This window comes from Lepidochelys kempii, chromosome 4, assembly GCF_965140265.1.
Source record: "Lepidochelys kempii isolate rLepKem1 chromosome 4, rLepKem1.hap2, whole genome shotgun sequence".
Lineage (NCBI taxonomy): Eukaryota > Metazoa > Chordata > Testudines > Cheloniidae > Lepidochelys > Lepidochelys kempii.
In genome coordinates, this window is record NC_133259.1 from 118,545,569 (window position 1) to 118,558,316 (window position 12,748).

Sequence of the window (12,748 nt, forward strand, 5' to 3'; positions counted from 1 at the left end):
GCATGCTGGCTTTTATGGATGGCATTCTAAGGCACCTATCTCTCCCCATTCATTGTATAGGGAGCCTAAGCACTTTAACTCAGGTTTTGAGAATCACAGTGTTGTTCCTGGGATTGTCTAAGCACTTAGAAGTTGGCGCATTGCCACTCGGAGTGACACAATGCTTAAGTCCCTTCATGGATCCCACCCACATTTTCTCATTTGAGGTCACAGCATGGGTCTCACTGTACTGTATATGTCAGAACCTCTTTGTGCCTACAAGGTTCAGACTGTTGGTAGCTACTGCTTCTGGGAGAAAACACATTAACAAGGAAAATACAATCTAGAATACAGTACATTTTGCCTAATACTGTCAATATGAAGGAAGAGTTAGACACAGAGCTAAGTGGCTGCTGCTTTTTATCAAGCAGCCATGAAATTCTAGAAAAGGTCACCCTGTGCTCAGAACCCAGCTCTTCTCTATTTCTATTTTCAGCCCTATCAATTCATCACTCAGGCACAGGTGGACACCGAGTCCCTACACTCTGGGGAGCTGAAGAAAATTGCCCAGATGAAAGGCCTTATTGAGGGAAGAGCCTTGGTTAACATCCCTTTTTAAAATGAGGATACAGGAATTAAATCATATTTCTCACAACAATAAATTTGATACTCGCATACCAAGCTTATTTGAGAAACACAACAAACCAAACAATCTTCAACCAAAATGGTATATACCCCCACTAGCTAGAAGTCTCCATTAGTACTCCCAAGCAGGTGCTTTCATTAAAATCCTTTCCTTATTGTCAAGCCTGCTGAGAAGCTGAGCTTTTAAATGGAGAGCTAAGTCACATGACTACCTCACCCCCATGGACTCTTACATTTCCTAAACCACATAAAACATAATGACAAACTATACAGTGATTCCTACTGGGGGAAAAGTATTTAAATTGTTCCACCAGTCATTATGGCAGCATTTAAACTTCTACCAAACTGTGTTTAGACATTTCATAGTATCTCCCCTCCCATACTGAATGGTTTGGCCCTCTCTTGAAAGGCCTTTGTTATTTCACCAAAGCCATTTATACGAGCTCTGTTATTCTAAACAGAGAAGTACTGGCCCAATGTTTTACTGTGCTTCATCCCTCTATGCTATAAATCCAAACTCCTGCTTCATTGGGTGGCTTTATAATCCCAGTTTCCAGAAGATACAAGGGGTTTAGCTTCCTCCCAGTGGTTTCCAGCTTTACAGGAGCTGGGGAAAACTGAATGTCTCAACTATTTTTTGTAGATTAAAACCCCCAAGTACACTGAGCCTCCCTCCTTTTCCACTAAAATCCAAAGATAAAAGATTTTTCTCTATTTGTACCACCCAAGAATTCATGTTTATTTAAAGAAGGAGGTTATCCCCCTTGGAAAGGAAAGGAGTATACCAGAAAGCAAGCAGACAACAATTTTGCTGAGCAGCAAAAGGGGGAAAAAAGACATTACATCTTCCAAAGGGTAAGTCTCTACCATTCATTTTCATCCTGAGCTTTGTCAGTTGAGGCTACTTGAGCTGGCTTCACCCATTCTAATACAATAGAAACCCTGGGTAGGGTTGTAACCCTATTTTAATGTCAGCTGAATATTAGCACCTCTAACAATGCAGGCTTCTATTAGTACTGTGTTGCTTTGTTAGAATTGGACTCTGATCCTGAATCCTAGCATTCAACTTGAACTCATTGCCTTCTTGGGGCTGGAAGTGCTAAAAGTGAGCCGTATGGGTCCATAATAGCTAGCAGGAAGCTTTGTGAGACATACAGCATGTTGCCTTTCCTGCTGAGAAATAACAAGCTGCCTAACAACATACATCAGCAACACTAGTAATCTCAAGTAAATGTAACTATTATTGATAAAGCTAGGTAAACATCTTCAGAGCAACAGCAATGTATTGTCACAGCTGGGTGCTTTGAGTCAGCGTTTCCCTGCAGACTACAGGGCGACTGCATTTCCTTAGAACTGGACCAGAGTATATTTTTCTCTTGGTGTTTTCTGTTTTTACATTCTGACCCAGATTGCAGAGCCAGTTTTTCATTTTGCAAGAGCTGGGGGAAGCTAGGCTATCTTGATTCCGACAAGGAAGAGGAAATGCTGACACAATTTGATGCCAAAAGATTTTAACCCCTGAGCTGATTTTACTGGGAGTTTCTGTTCAGGTGTAACATGCTTGTTAGAGTGAAGCACAGTCTGGAATCTAATCTTCTCAAAAAGTGGAATTTAAATTTAGAGTAATCCCAGTGTAAAAATGATAATCTAGGACCATGATCCTGCAGACCTTTCTGCGTGCCAGGAATCCTACTGAAATCAATGCAATTATTTAGGTGAGTCACTGAATAAAAGGCTGTAGGATCAGGTGCATGCTTAGGGTATGTCTACACAGTAAAGAGAGTTGTCACTTTGGATGGGCTATTACCAGCAGGAGAGTGAGTTTGTGTGTAGGGGGGTGGAGGGTGAGAAAACCTGGATTTGTGCTGGAAATGGCCCAACTTGATGATCACTTTAGATAAGCTATTACCAGCAGGACAGTGGGGTGGGAGGAGGTATTGTTTCATGATCTCTGTGTGTATATAATATCTGCTGCAGTTTCCACGGTATGCATCCGATGAAGTGAGCTGTAGCTCACGAAAGCTCATGCTCAAATAAATTGGTTAGTCTCTAAGGTGCCACAAGTACTCCTTTTCTTTTTGCGAATACAGACTAACACGGCTGTTACTCTGAAACAGTAAAAGTTGTGCACAGGCCAGCCTACCTGAGCTAGCTTGACTCTAGCTAGTGCACATAATGACAGTAGTAAAGACAAGTGCAATGAGGGCTTCAGTACAAGTAGTTTAAGCCTGGCACAGACCTTGGGTATGTACTCTGCTCACTAGCCTGTACTGAAGCCCCCGCTTCTGTTATTATCCGTGTTAGCTGGATTCAGGCTTGTTCAGAGGTTAGTCCATGCACAACTGTTGTTATATAGACATGTCTTTAGCAGTTGTGCAATATGTCACATCTTCAAAGCATTATACGCATATTAGCTAATGAATGTTTACAATCCAGATTACAGTATTTTGGGGGATTACGCATCTGAGGGACTAATCAGACCAAAACTGTGCAAGAATACAAAACCGTCTTAAGCCCATTTCAAAACCTACCGTGTCCAGCATATATATATATAAAGAACTAGCATGACTGCCACGTTAAAATGACATTTCTCATTTAACTACACAGTGCATTGGGGGCAGACAAAGTTCAGTCTGGAGACTGCAGATACCGTGAGATTGGTGTTTAGAACCGCACACATTTCCCTGCAAATTAGAACATACACAAGGCAGGCAGGAGAAGCCCCCTTAGTCCCAGTTCCGAAGCTCCAGGATTGGCACTTGCGTTAAAGGTTCTCAGCTGTTATATATCCCACGGAGTCCTTAACTCAAAATATCCTTTCTTCTCACGGTTTAAATTGGGCTCTTAAGGCCAAAACCTGCCCTCCTATATATATATCTCACCAATTTCAGTGGGACTGCCTGGGTGTAATTTGGGGTAGAACTTGCTCTTTAAATATTAACACGTTATATAATATTTGAGAGGCACTGCTGAAGAAAACCCTAAAGCCTTCAGCCAAACGCGCAGCTGCATTGAAGCATGCAAACAGGATGCTGAATAGCAATGCCAGAGAAAGACAATGGAAATAAAAGGAAATATCTTGTTTTCATATGAGACGTCTTTCAACTTCCTGGCAGCTTCTTTCAATCATCCTGAAAAGATCCAGGACAGCTAGACAAAAACAGTGGTTTTTTCTCATCTCATTTGCGTCTAATTATTTTCATAGTTATGAGAGAGATCAAAGCACCAACAGAATCTATGCCCCAATGTGAAGGAATCTGAATAGTTTCTGCAAGTCATGCAGCACCAAATTCCTAGGACTTTCAAGCTGGAACATAAGGGAATATGGAATTCCTAATGTGGTATCCACAATGTACCCGAGTTGTGCTTTTTCCTGTTTGTTACAGTGCATTGGTCTCTGGGGTTATTTAATGAGGGCAGGTGTCCACAGTGTAGAGGTATTGAATTGTCTTTGTGTAGTGGTGTTTTAAAAAGGCTACAGAAGGTCAAGGGCCAGGGCCAGTTTGAGATGTGTTCATTCCCTAGGCACAAACCTTTCCATTTCCCCACGTCCCTCCAGATGCGCATCTTGAGTGAAAAGGCACTGGTTAAATTCCATTGAGAATACCACAATGTAGGGTGTCCACCCAAAGGAATCTAAGAACAATTACAGGCATGTACATGAACTATAATGGTACTATCTTCTAGGCTATAAACCACAAGAAAGGCTGAAGAAAATGGTGATTCTGATGCTGGACTGGGACTAAGGTGATTTGGGTTCAATTCCTGGTTCTGTCATAGACTTTCTGTGTGAAATCTGGCAAGTAATTTAATCCCTGCCTTAGTTTCCCTGTCTGTGAAATAGGGATAATAATAGTTGCCTACTTCACAATGGTGTTGTGAGGATAAATTTACGAGATGCTCAGATACTACAGTGATTGGAGCCATAAAAGAAACCTAGAAAGAGAGTGAGAGACTTTTCTGTTACTCACAGAACAGTCACAAATTTGAATTTGGATTAGATTTGCACAGTTACAAAAGAAAACGATACATTTAATCCAAATAAAGGAACCAATTATCTCTTCAGTCCTTTCCTAGAATCCCCAATAATGTGACTTGAAATTAGGGGAGAAACTGCTCCCAAATCTTCAAAGAAAACAAAAATGTGCCAACAAGCTTAAATATTTACAAAATTGAAGGGAAAATGGTTAGTTTAAAATATATTATTTCCTGCTAAAAAGCACAACAGTGCTACAAGTTAATTTAAAATGTAATGCCTTTAGCACAACGTGTGTTATGCAATCTCATATTATATTATTATGCAATATCATACAGTGACATTATTGATGGAAAAGACTATCAGGTGAATGGTAGTCTTGACTGTGCAAGGATTTAAGTCGCTTCCAGTTCCACTGATTTCACTGGGAATGGAGGATATTCAGCATATTGCAAGGTCAGAATATAGATGCCTATTGTTATCATATTATAACAATGTTTATAATGCACACTATCACAGTATATAACAATAAAAATAACTCATTTATATGTTGCTGCTGTAGCTAGCTTACAAAGTTCTGAAGAAAATGTTAGCTTCTTAATAACAGATATTAGTAAGTATCATAACAAAGATGGTTTAGTATTTTGGGGTTTTTCCCCCCGTGTTTGTATACCACCTAGCACACTGGGGTATGCAATGGTCCATGTCTAGGGTGTGAACACTACAAATAAATAAATAAATAATGGGTATTAAATGAACTTGAGTCTCTACTTTTACATTTTAAAACCACTGGAGCTAAAAGGAAAATGTGGAAAATATACAAGGTCTGATTTTGAGCCATTTTGTAACTGGAAGAATTTCAAGTAGGCTAATACTTAGGGCAGTCAAGCGATTAAAATAATTAATCATGATTAATTGTGCAATTAATGTGCTGTTAAACAATAATAGAATACTATTTATATAAATATTTTTGGATGTTTTCCACATTTTCAAATATATTGATTTCAATTACAACACAGAATACAAAGTGTACAGTGCTCACTTTATATTTTTTATTATAAATATTTGCACTGTAAAAATAAAAGAAATAGTATTTTTCAATTCACTTAATACAAGTACCGTAGTGCAATCTTTTTATCATGAAAGTTGAACTTCCAAATGTAGAATTATGTACAAAAAATAACTGCATTCAAAAATGTAAAAAATGTAAAACTTTAGCGCCTACAAGTCCATTCAGTCCTACTTCTTGTTCAGCCAATTGCTCAGACATACAAGTTTGTTTACATTTGCAGGAGATAACGCTGCCACTTCTTGTTTACAATGTCACCTGAAAGTGAGAACAGGTGTTCACATGGCACAGTTGTAGCCAGTGTTGTACGATATTTAAGTGCCAGATGAGCTAAAGATTCATATGTCCCTTCATGCTTCAACCATCATTCCAGAGGACGTGATGATGATGGGTTCTGCTCGATAACAATCCAAAGCAGTGCAGACCAACGCATCTTCATTTTCATCATGCCACCAGCAGAAGGTTTATTTTCTTTTTTGGTGGTTCCGGTTCTGTAGTTTCCGCATGGGAGTGTTGCTCTTTTAAGACTTCTGAAAGCATGCTCCACAACTTGCCCTCTCAGATTTTGGAAGGCACTTCAGATTCTTAAACCTTGGGACGAGTGCTGTAGCTATCTTTAGAAATCTCACATTGGTACTTTATTGGCTTTTTGTCACATCTGCAGTGAAAGTGTTCTTAAAACAACATGTGCTGGGTCATCATCCGAGACTGCTATAATATGAAATATATGGCATCATGCAGGTAAAACACAGGTCAGGAGACATACAATTTTCCCCCAAGGGGTCGAGTCACAAATCTAATTAACGCATTATTTTTTAACAAGCATCATCAGCTTGGAAGCATGTCCTCTGGAATGGTGGTTGAAGCATGAAGAGGCATATGAATGTTTAGCATATCTGGCATGTAAATATCTTGCAATGCCGGCTACAAAAGTGCCATGCCAATGCCTGTTCTCACTTTCAGGTGACATTGTAAATAAGAAGTGGGCCACATTATCTCCCGTAAATGTAAACAAACTTGTTCCTCTTAGCGATTGGCTGAACAAGAAGTAGGACTGAGTGGACTTGGAGGCACTGAAGTTTTACATTGTTTTGTTTTTGACTGCAATTATGCAAAAAAAAAAATCTACTTTTGTAAGTTGTACTTTCACCATAAAAAGATTGCGCTATGGTACTTGTATGAGGTGAATTGAAAAATACTATTTCTTTTGTTTGTCATTTTTACAGTGCAAATATTTGTAATAAAAATAATATGAGCACTCTGCACTTTGTATTCTGTGTTATAATTGAAATCAATATATATTAAAATGTAGAAAAACATCCAAAATATTTAATACATTTCAATTGGTATTCTATTGTTTAACAGTGCAACGAAAACTGTGATGAATTGTGATTAATTTTTTTATCACAATTAATTTTTGTGAGTTAATTGCATGAGTTAACTGTAACTAATCAACAGGCCTACTAATACTTTGACCAAAATCAAACAAATTAAACGAAGTCATGTATTCTCTGCCTTAAGGACTACTTATTACTCTGTTTGTGTAGTGCTTAGCACAATGCGTTGGGGCTTCCAGATATAGATGATAATAAATTTCAGCTCTTAAGAGCAAGTGTATCTGACTGAGGCTTTCAGTATATTTCTGACATATTTTCCTGCATGGCAAATTGTTAGTAGTCCAATGCACTGAGCTTGCAATTGTGAACGTTTTAGAAAAGGAGATTCTTGGATGGACGGTATCAGTTAATGGTCAACTATCAGTTAGTTCATATATCCAAGCTGGGCTGTTCAACCAACAGGAAAGTAAAAAGGTCAAACAGGAAGGGATGGATCAGGAGTCAGTTCCAACTAGAGCTGTGGAAGGCTGAGATCTGCCTGCAGTTCACCAGAATGTTAGAATAGAACAAATCAGATTCGGAAAAGGTAGGAGAAATATTATGCTTCATACCTGAGTATCTAACTGTATTTAGGCTGTTTGTGTTGTAATATTTGATTGTTGGACTCTACTATGTCTGAAAAAAATGTGAGCAACTGAGGGGAATGATTTTAGTAGCAGAGTAGCTTACTGCTTGGTTACAGGGATAGATTTAAAAATAAATGTAATGGTAATGGGTTGTAGTAATAAATTTCAGCAGTGACATTTATGGACATTTTTATGTGATGTTTTTGTTGCTTTTGTCAAGAACCAGGATGTTTCTGTTCTTTGCTTTTTGTTTTCTCTTCTCTTCTACAGTTTATTCAGAATAGGCCAAACTTTTTTAAACCTGAGCACCCAAAAGGAAGGATTTTGATCCATATTTAGACACTTTAAAAATCACCTGGTTTTCAGAAGACCTGCAGTGCACAAATGTTCACAAATGTTCACTTTAAGTTAGGTGCCTAAATGAGGATCTGAATCCATAATTTTTAGGTGCCAAAGTTTGAGAATTTTGAACATAGGATACATTTTTCAAAAACACCGAAGTCCCATTTTCAGAAAGGGGTGTAGGCAATTAGGTGCTTTTGAAAATGTTAACTATGCTGCAAACAGTAGCGTTGTCTCTGTTTAATCTGTCAATGAATAAAAGCCCTAATGAGCTTTTATGAAGGACCGCAAGTTTTCCATTTTACCTCCCCTTAACTTGAGCACTGAGTTTCACAAGGTGCTGTTTCTGTGTAATAGGGTAATACACTGAAATTATATGTTACATTTTTACTGTATCTAAGTGCTGAGAGTATAATACGTTGGATGGAATATTATTATTTTGATTTACAATTGCGGTAGCCCCTAGAGGACTCTAGCAGATCAGGACCCCATTGTGCTTGAGTACAAGCACCTAATTAATGTCCGTCTTTGCCATATGAGTCTCTGCTGTGAGAAGTTTGCAGTCTAAAAGACAAGATGAAACAGGTAGTGAAACAAACAAATTCGGAGAGAAGTGGGTGAGAAGGAAGGGTGAAGTAGCAGCTTTCACAACGTAAACCAATTTATGTTGCAGTGTTGCTGTAGCCATGTAGGTCCCAGGATATTAGAGAGACAAGGTGGGTGAGGTAATATCTTTTATTGGACTTCAGGACTGGAACCTGGACCTGAATATTGGACATGAAAAAGAGCTGTGTGTAGCTCAAAAGCTTGCCTCTTTCACCAACAGAAGTTGGTCCAATGAAAGATATCACCTCACTCACCTTGTCTAACCAAAATATAGGGTGTCTTGAAAATGATGCAACTTCTAAGGGAATTTAGCAGGGTTCAAAGGGGGATTGGACACTAATATGGATAACAAAACTAACAGTTAATGCCAACAAAAAGTATTTGAGGGGAGAGACGCTGTGTTTCATGTTTTAAACAAATCTCTCATTATTAGTAATTAGGATGAGGGCAGATTATACCTCATCATCTACTGTGGAGTTTCTTGCACTTTCTTCTGAAGCACCTTTTGCTGGCCACTGTTGGAAACAGGATACAGGACTAGATGGACCGCGGGTCTGATCCAGGAGAGCAGTTCCTATGTAGGACTATGTTACTATATTGTTTACTTAGCAGGACAGATAGCAGGAACCGAATGGCTCAGGGGCTTTAGAATGGGATAATGGGAAGGAAGCATAGCCCTGCTGTGTGTGGGTCAGAATCTGTAGTGTGGATTAGTTTTGCTGTCCCAATCCTGGCACCAGTTAGACCAGTCTAAAGACTTGTAATTTACAAGAGCTGTCCATGAGCCCCAAGAAGCTCCTCTGAGATAGCTGGGGCATAGAGAAACTCCAGCTACAATCCCTTTCCCTCAGACCATGCCCACTGTGTGGGGATGTGGCTGGAAAGAAGTGTGCCTAGGAGCTACAAAGGTGATTCTGCACCATCCAAGCATTCCCCTAGGTGTGAGGAATTCTTCAGGGGCAAGTTATGCCAGCCTTAGGGCTGCTTTGAACCACTGAGTGGCTGAGGAACTGGTTATTGGTGTCAGGTGGCTTGGGTTATGTTCTTGGCTCTGGTACCGATTTCCTGTGTGAGTCGGAGAAACTCACTTCTCTCTGCGTTGGTTTCCTCCTGTGTAAAACTGGGATAATAAATTATAATACTGATCACCACACAGGAATATTGAAGCAAAATTAATGAATGTTTGTAAAGTATGTTGGAATCCTCAAGTGGAAGGTGCTATATAAGTGCTAAGTACAATGGTCATCGATTGCATGTAGCTTTCTAGGCCACCAGTTCAAACCTGGCCCAGATTAGAAATGGCTTCCTGGTGTCCTATTCAAAATAAATGGGAGTCCCTCCCAATGCAGATCCTAGTTCTAGTTCCACATTGGAAGACACGCCACTGCAGTAGGCAATATGTTAGCCTCAGCGAAGGGTCCAGTAATGGCCACCTTTCTGACCTAAAAACATAGTCTTCTCAACTTTCTCACCTCCGAGGTGTACCTTACAAGTCACGTTTGATGCACAGGGCAATAGACAGCATCTTGCATTGCAATGTTCTATGCTGTACCTGATTTGTGGGTACAGTCAGAGGGTTTTAAATTTCTTGCTCCTCCATCCACCACTTTACCTAAGGAGTAAATTCACTAAATCAAAATGGTGGTGATGGAAAACAGTAAGTCTACGCTGTAACTCTTTACTATTTTCTTAAGCATTTTTAAAAAAAAGTTGCAGACAGAGTTAGCCTGATATTTTCCATTCCCCTATCTGTTTTGTTCCACTCTGTGGCATTTTAAAGTTGCTTTCCAGATACTTTTAAAAGGAAGTGGCAAGGGGGACAAAAACTGTGGGAAAACAGTATTGTTCCGTTTATCTTCCTTCCAAAAGGAAAAATAATGCCTTCCTTTCCCTGCCTGTCCACGCTGAACAACTCTCAAATCAACATGGTTAAGAGCCATGTTAACAAGCTGTACTTAATGCGTCGGAAAATATCTATGGCCTTCTGAGCCACACATGCCAGAATAGGCTGTTGCTAGTGGCTCTCAGGCAGGCCAGCCTGTTCAGATGAGAGACTGATGTATCTTGCTGAGAAAGCTGATAACAAAACCCAACCTCTAGCTCTACATTAGGATGTGTCAAGCAGTCCAGCTGCTATCTCTGCTCTGTTAGTACTGATACTCATGATAGGCTCTGCAGCTAGGAAATGAGCATTGTTATTCTTATTTATTTATATTATTGTAGTGCTTAGGAGCCCCAGTCAGATCAGAACTCTGGTATGCTAGGCACTGTACAAACAGAACAGCAAGTCCCTGCCCCAAAGAGCATCCCCAGGCCAGGGTGCCACAGCTTTTAAGGAAGGATATCTCCTGTTCTCCCCACATGCACTCACTGAATGAGGAATAGGCTCCTATTCAGAGAGATACAGAAAGCCCATGCAGCTTCCGTGGGCCAGCATGCTGTGATACCTATTGGCTTCCAGATCAAGGTTCACAGAATATGGAATCCTGCTATAGTAACTGTTGGTTTATTTCAAAAAAATCTGTCTAATAACTTCATTTAAAAAAATTCAAATGCATTGACAATCACTGATTATAAAGAAACAAATTCATTCAGCATAGGAATTGCCATGTAGCACCAAACCCATGGTCCATCCAGTACAGCATCTCATGTTTGACAGAGGTCAGAACCAGCTGTTTCAGATGAAGGTGTAAGTAGTACCCCACAGTGAGCAGTTGTATCCCACATGCAAGCTTCATCCTAACCCCTAGCAGTGAGAGATTGATTAAGCCCTGAATTATGAGGTTTAATGTCCCTTCTAAAGTTGTCTTGGCATTAATTACTATAGCTCTGGATATTCTTGTTCTCCCTCATATAAGGCCATTCCCTCTTTGAGTTGTGCTGACTTCAGTATTAAAAAAACAACTCGTAAGCAAAAGATAACTGGCATTAGCACAATAGATAAGGTAATGTACCAAAGTATGGATTGTTTAGTATGGTTTTGCTCCTTGTTGGATTATTTAACTGGGCACCTGAACTTTCAGTGAGAAGAAGAGAAACATGGTGACTAAAACAATGTTTAATAAGTCCTGTGGAAACCCATCAGTTGCTTGGGACCAGCTTGTCAAACGTATTTAGGTGCATACAGATGCACTTAGCTACCTAGCAGGATTTTTAAAAGTACCTAAGAAGGTTAGGTGCCTAATGCCCATTGAAATAATTGAAAATCTGGTCCCTGGTGCTTATATGTAACCCAATGGATTAAAAAAAGGTAAAAATATAAATATTAGAATTGACAGCTACTGTATCTCACCCATAAACATTAAAGATGGGAAGGGATACTACAGAGAGGAGAATCAGGTTGTCAGGTGCTTGAATGAGACATTTGCTCTTGCTCTGTTACCCTCAGAAGAGCAAAGGGAAAAAACTATCATTGGTACAGACATAGCTTCTCCTGTTCTTTCCCGCTTTGATTTGTCCCTTGGCTTGTGCTCTGAGAAATTCTGTGTCTCATTCTCCTTAAAGTGCTGATATCTATCTTAACATTCTGAGAATTCAGACTTTGTTCTGATACCTTTCAGCATTCTTCTCAATGCATTCCTTCAGGCTAGTGCTCAACCCCATTATATGTGTAACTCTTAAAACACGCACGCGAGCGCACACACACGTGCACGAAGGAGATAGCAAAAGTTAATTAGTATCTTTTCCATCACTCATTATCCAAATTCCTGGAATTCTAGTCCTTTGTACAGGCTGCTCCCTTCATGTTATATGCATTTGCTAAATTTTAATGAGAATTTGTTTCCATTTACAGATATAAAGTGATGTATATACAGATATTCTGAGCATTGTTGAATGTGTATGATATATTTTGCTATACATTCAGCTCTGCTTTTAGACCAAGATTACCCCTAACATCTCCAAATGTAAAGGACTTTGGAGGTGCCTTGAATAATAGAATTTGAAATACTAGTTCTGGAGTTTAATTATGGAATAATGGTCCAACAATCACCAATCTGAATTGATGTGCATGGGTTCTATCATTCAGATTTTTATTTATACATCCTACTTCCAAAAGTTAGCTCTGAGCATGTAAACCTTTATTGCCTGTGTGATTCTTCACTCATGTGAGCAGTTGCATTGATTTAAATGGGTCAAAAAGGTAAAATATTATTCATTTATTTATTTA

General features: G+C 39.3%; 1 protein-coding gene across 3 annotated transcripts in view; it reads left to right on the forward strand.

Annotated features, from left to right (window-relative positions):
- The first annotated feature begins 7,492 nt into the window (after positions 1–7,492).
- The window catches only part of SH3TC1 (SH3 domain and tetratricopeptide repeats 1), a 51,129-nt gene continuing 45,873 nt past the window's right edge, over positions 7,493–12,748 (forward strand). For all 3 annotated transcript variants that reach the window (XM_073342616.1, XM_073342617.1, XM_073342619.1), the window contains exon 1: positions 7,493–7,592. The gene's annotated coding sequence lies outside the window, so the exon portion shown is untranslated. The remainder of the gene's footprint in view (positions 7,593–12,748) is intronic.